The sequence below is a fragment of the Gouania willdenowi genome, chromosome 13 (genome assembly GCF_900634775.1).
Source record: "Gouania willdenowi chromosome 13, fGouWil2.1, whole genome shotgun sequence".
In the NCBI taxonomy this organism is placed as follows: domain Eukaryota; kingdom Metazoa; phylum Chordata; class Actinopteri; order Blenniiformes; family Gobiesocidae; genus Gouania; species Gouania willdenowi.
This window is the reverse complement of record NC_041056.1, coordinates 30,249,061-30,255,664: the sequence shown is the minus strand read 5'-3', so window position 1 is coordinate 30,255,664 and position 6,604 is coordinate 30,249,061. Positions and strand designations below refer to the sequence as shown.

The window sequence follows — 6,604 nt, the reverse complement described above, 5'->3', positions numbered from 1 at the left end:
AATACCAATGTAAAAACTACAGAAAAATAACATCAAAAAGCAAAACTGAAGTGTGCTGTAGAATTGTTGCTTGTTAAGCCAGTTAGGAAACCATTCTGAAAGCTGATTTTAGATGATACACTATTTTTAAACACAGTCCTGGTCCTACTTAAAGACCAGTTGTCCATTCTAAGTTTCCCAGTAATAAAATTGAATGACTGGGAACCTTGACAAAAGTGTCTATTTGTACGGTTGCCATACGGAAACCCCCGGTGCTATTGATGCGGTTACCGAAGTACAAGTACGTAGCGTCTTAGGGTCAGGTTTAGGATACGGTTTAGTCTTAGTTCTTATTGATTTTAAACAGTTGAATGTTTTATCATGTAAAGCACATTGAGTTGCCTTGTGTATGAAATGCGCTATACAAATAAATTTGCCTTGCCTTAGTCACGCGACCTAAACTGGCCAATGACTGACCTATCACGTGACCTAAAATGGCCACTGCCTATCTTCATCAGTGTGGTGTTTGTTCTCCTACTACAGGGGTGTCAAACTCATTTTAGTTCAGGGGCCAAACACAGACCAGTTTGATCCACAGATTATAAATGGGGGGAGAATAGATCAATTTCAACATGAATGTGCCTTAGTTTGTACTATAAATGGTATAAATTACATATAAAGTATATGAGGCGGGCAATATCCAAGCATTAAGTGACCTTAAACTTAAATCACGTGCATTTCCTTTATATTATGAACAATTGTTATTTAATTTAGTCAAATTATTTGAGGAAATTTGCAGGATTTTGAAAAATTGAAATTTAAAAATGATGACTGCCATCATGTGATATACAGTAAGCATGGGCTGATATATCTACAACTGAATTATCTCATGCAGGCTGAATTAGATGCTCTAAAGCACATGTGTCAAACTTAAAGCCCAGGGGCCAAATCTGGCCCTTTAGAGCAGTGGTTCCCAACTGGAGGTATGTGTACCCTTAAGGGTATTTGATTCTCAGGGTGTACACAGAAACATTTGTCAATTTAATTTCATATTATAGGACACATTTTTACATACACAGACATTTTTCTCATCCAACAAGTGAAAGTGAAGTGAAATTCCTAAAATGGCCAAAACTTGCAAAAATCTATCAATAAAAGGCTTAAATCCAAGTTTAATGTTGGACCAGACACAGGGAAGGGCTTAGACGAGCTTGGTAACACAAATAAACAATACATAACATGAACTACAGGGTCCTTGCAATATAATACAAAGGATAAGGGGTACTTGGGACAAAAAAGGTTGGGAAACACTGCTTTAGAGCATCCAGTTTGGCCCACATGAGTAAGTAAAAAAATCAGTTATTGTGTAATTTACCAAATAATCCAGTTGTATAAATCTCAAATTCACCAATTTAATAAAATTATACAATATTTTGAGGAGCTTACAGTTTTCCTTTGTATATATCACATGAATGCAGTCATTTTTAGTTGCAAATTGTGGAAAGAAGTCCTAATTGGTCCACAAATGTTACCATTTCTCACAAACAATTCTACAAAATTCCTCTAAATTACACCTAAATTGGTTACAAAATCAATACATTTTAAAGTGAAAATCCTGCAGGGACTAATATTAAAAATGAGGGCACAATTGATATTAAAATTGCTCTTTTTCCCGCCTTGAAAACCTGCGGCCCACTTGAGCTCAAACTGGTCCATATTTGGCCCCTGAACTACATCACTGCTCTAAAGGGCCAGATTTGGCCCCCGGGCCTTAAGTTTGACACACTTGTCCTACAATAGACTGTTGTGTAAACTATAGTAAGTGCAGGTGTATGGCCACATGGCGGCGTCATAGAGCACACTCTTCAGTTCCCCCGTTTTTCCTCCTTTCTCTGAAAGCATCAATGGGAAGAGTGGATTTGCATGTCGGCTGCCTGTGCCAATGGGCGCACTGGGAAGGCTGGGCGAGCGGGTGGAGTCGGGTTATGAGCCCAGTAAGTGCACAGACAACAACCAAAGCATCTGAGGTTGTTACCAACACACCCATTAGCTCCATTATCCTCCCACCGTGGACCCGGACCCGGACCCGCTGCTCTACCCTCCACTGTCCGGGTTTGATCATCGCATGTGCGCTAAAGACGAGAGTCGCGTTCATGTGTGCGCGCGCGTGTGTATGTGTGTGTGTGCGTGCGTGCGCCGATCAGAGTGACTCGGAGGGTGTGCACGTCGCATTAATCGGGTTGGATTGAGGGGATTTTCTTTGGATAGATTAGCCGTTAGTGGTTGATTTCTTCCTGGATTTACACCGAGCAGAGCAGAGCAGAGGGAGCCGACCGTCCGACACCGCTTTGGGTGAGTTTCCTGGATGTATGTGTCCACCTACCGGGCATCCCTACACTGGGGCTTTTATCATGGCTGAATCCATCATCCTCTATCTGGATGTGTAAGGGCTGTGATCAGACTCAAGGTCTAGTTTGTGGGCCTCCCTCCATGAATGAAATGTATATTAAAGGAGAAGCTCCTTGACACATGACTGTATCCTCACAGCATCACTGATGCTGCACAGAAAGTCATGCAATAGGCAGTAGATCCACATTCAAACTTTGGGTTTCTTTTCAGAAACATCTGATCTATTTGGGCACAATTGTCCACAAACCTTCATTTACAGACTCATTTTGATGTTGATTGCACTTTTTTAATGTGTCAAACTCATGGCCCGGGGGCCAAATCCTGCCCTTTACAGCATCAAATTTGATCCAATCAAGAAAGTAAAAATGCCAGAAAAAAATATTAAACATTTTGTTAATTGCCAACTAGCTCAACCCCATCCAAATACAAAAAATTAATTCATATCCACAATATTTGCAAAGCTCAGATTTCCATTTCTTATATCACATGGCAGTCATTTTATTCTGAAATTGTTGAAAGAACTCTAATTTGTCCAAAATCTGCACCAGCTCAGATCATTTTATACTGCATTTTATTTGAACTAGATTTGTAATTGAAAAGGTTTAAGTGTAGAGTACAGTTGTTTGATATTGTGTGTGATGTGGTCATTTTAAAAAAGATTTATGTTTTTTCTTTTTTTTCTTTTTTTTTTTTTAATTAAAAATCCAATTCTAATCAGTAATTTTTTCCTTTTTATTTAGGTAAATGACTGCCATCATGTGATATAAGCATGGGAAATTTGTATCCATATGTATTTGGATGGGCTGAGATATCTACAACTGAATTATTTTGGAATTTCTTCTTCTTATATCACATGGCGGCAGTCATTTTAATCTGAAATTGTTGAAAGAACTCTAATTTTTTCCAAAATCCGGCAAATTTTTCCATGAAATTTCCCCGAAAACCGAAAGAGAAGTTCCTACAGGGACTGATATACTCACACGTGGAAGTGCAAACTAGGGCACATTAATGTTATTGCCACCTTTGCCTCACACATGCTGTATGTGTTTATGGTACAGTGGCATCACTTTTATATCTCTTTAAATTACGGCTTCTCCTCTGATTGGGCAGACAGCATTAAGGAGAATGAGTCTGCTAAAGTTAATGGCAATAAAAGTGCTGGAAGATTGGAGACAAAATGGATTGTAGCGCGCACACACACAAACACACGCACACACACGCACACACACACACTGACTTGGCACATGCCTTTGTATACCGGGCCCTGTAAATGTATGCAGCTCCATTGTCTGTGGAGCTCCATCTGTTCTGTGACATGGCATTCCTCAGACCGCCAGTCATCCTGTTAGGGGGTGGTCTGCTCTGACCCACAATCTCAGAGCGAGCTTTCATCCACATGGGCTGTAACAAGAGTTGATGAGAAGGGCTGAGGGTTCTCAGATTGACTGCATGAGAGAACTAAGTGTTGGCCTTTATGATGGGATGGATAGAGAATGCTCAGTTTTAGAGATTCAGCAAGGTCAGTTAAAATTATGCTGAATGGGTGCAATTTCTCTGTGGGAAATGGAATTCTACCTTAATTACATGGAAGAATATTCCATTTTACAATGGCCTAGCAGCAACCTACAAATGGACCCTACCTGGCACTATTATGTTGCGTTCACACCAAACAGCATCAGGTTTATATAGACAATATATGGTGGACGCGCTTCTAGGGAGCGTCAGAGGTCCCGCTGCGTGCCTCGCACCTCCTGTGTGGCGCATTTTGAAGCTGTAGGATTTCAAGCTTTTGACGTGCATTCGGCGCCTCCAACGCTGCTGATGCTGGAGTTGGGATTGTTGAAATTTTGGGGCATATTGCGACGTGTCCCCAACCGTGACGTATTCAGAATGATAAAGGAGAAAAGAAACACTAACCGGAGGCAGAGACAGATGGACTGGCACTCTTCTGCTGGCATAGAGCGCCTGTAGTTGGTGTCCTGGTAGGAGATGTGAGCACCAATGCAGGTTGTTAAACTGGGCACGGGAGAGATGGAAGTAGCGCTGAAAGCGACTCTCGTCCGAGCGCAGCTCTGGTGAATCCAGACATGGCGCCGAGGTGCAAATAAAGCCAAGCCACTCTCTGGATAATGTAGAGCTGATGAATGAGAGTCGGAGGCGGAGTGTTCAGCAAGAAGCTCCAAACTTTACTCTCCATTCACCCACACCTCTCTATAGCCCTCTGACATCACTGTGCACACACTGAATCACACCAAAATACATCCTACCAGAAACACCGCCTTCTTAACACAATGTCCCCACCACTTCACAATCACTGGGTGAATTATGATTGTAACTGATCGCCACAATATCAGCCATTGTATGAACACCACCGGCAACAGAGAAGCCCCTCCCCTCAAAGCGCTCCTTTCCCAACTTGTTTGGACGCGCATCTCGAGCATCTTCGACGCTGGTGACAAACGTACTGATTCATCGAGCACAAGCGTCCAACTACGGGCGTGAGGCACGATTTTGACGCCCGTAACGCGTTTGGTGTGAACGCAGCATTAGGGTGCTTGGGCGGAAAGCAGCTGATAATGTTTTCACCTTGATTTGGCTCAGTTTGTGTTCACATCACACTTTTTAAACCATTCCCAACAGCCTATGATGCAGTCACTGCCTTCTCCATCTATTCTTTCACAACATACGACAATGGAGCAGCAACAAATTACAATACTTTTTGTGGGTTTAATGTTTTATTTCACCCACAATCCAGCCCACCCACGTTGCTGTGCGCTCTGTCATCTGAGATACTTCCTGTGTTTGGTTCCGCTGAAGACAATGGCAGAGTTCAAAAGGTCGCACTAATGTACTATACACTACAAACTCAATGACTATATATGCTGTCTACTATGTACTATATGTATGATGATTAGGATGATAACCATTCCCATTGAAGTATACTGCCAAGTTTCCCAAGATGCATTTCAAACCTACAATGTTCTGAAAGCATTTTAAGCGAGAAAGTGACCAAGTAGAATATCAACATGTGGTCATTTGTTCCATAAAACTTGCGTACACACATTTAATTCCGTCATTTTGGAGATTCTGATATTGTCCGCCATTTACTACTGACAAAATATCTAGTTAGCCCTTTTTACAAAAACTTTAAAAATTAATCAAAAACAAGAAGATATGCTTTTGTTTTGAAAAGGGGATGTTTGATTTTTAGCTTGAAGCCAGTCCGAGGACTATTTCATTATTCCCTGAAGGTATGCTCATTGCTAGTGTGTCCACTGTGCATACTTTAAAACGTCCTAATATAGTTTAGATCTGGGTATTTCTTGTGTACTCAGTGTTTTACTATCTAGTGAATGCACTACATACTCAATTTGACGTCAACCTTAGCATTAGTTGTACGTTAGTATGACATTTCGAACACAGCCGTCGTTTGTGTGGTCACAGCGACCCAGATGAGGCAGCCTATCCTTGCAAACCAATCTTACAGCGTCTCGACCGCTCTAGGATTATTCGGTGTGAACGCAGCTTTAGTAAGCTGGGATAGGCAGTGTGTGACCCTGATCTGATAGGTGCATGTTAGACTTAGAGTTGGATTAAAACATTCATGAGGTGCACGGGACAAATAATCTGAACGCTTTTTAAAATAAAGGTTGTAGAAAAAATGTGCTAGAGTTGTTTTACAATGTTGCCTCAAATTACGGAAAACCTGTCGTGTTTTTAGACTCCTGCATTCACATGTTCTCAAATATGTCAATGTGTTCTAACGTGGTTTTCCATTTGTGTTGTAACCTTTAGCCTTTAGATGAACTGTGACCCTATTAATACCTTGTATGACAGAGCAAAGAGATAAATTCCAGAAAATAGTTTTTACTTGGCCACTTTTGGCTTATGCACCCTGTTATTAGTGTTTTATGGCTGAATGTCACAGACCAGGACTTATGCCACTGTAATAACTATGTAGATATTGAAGGCAGCAACAAGGTTGTTTCACCTCTGGCTGAGGGCACATAGCACAATTAATAACTCCAATAAAAGATGATGCGTTTGTACACCTCTTTATTGCTAACAGATAGATAAAGAACAGGCTTTGTTTTCTGAGGATCTTTAACACATTGTTCGTTAAGTCTATCCCAATAGTCCTTTATAACGTGTTTTGACAAAAGCATCATAATGTTCTGCTCACATTACAGCGTGACTATTCATGGGCCAGGTTTTT

The 6,604-nt window shown here is 41.1% G+C and overlaps 1 protein-coding gene across 1 annotated transcript in view; it reads left to right on the top strand.

Annotated features, from left to right (window-relative positions):
• The first annotated feature begins 1,910 nt into the window (after positions 1 to 1,910).
• numbl (NUMB like endocytic adaptor protein) overlaps positions 1,911 to 6,604 on the top strand; it is a 105,726-nt gene continuing 101,032 nt past the window's right edge. The window contains exon 1 of the mRNA XM_028464187.1: positions 1,911 to 2,331. The gene's annotated coding sequence lies outside the window, so the exon portion shown is untranslated. The remainder of the gene's footprint in view (positions 2,332 to 6,604) is intronic.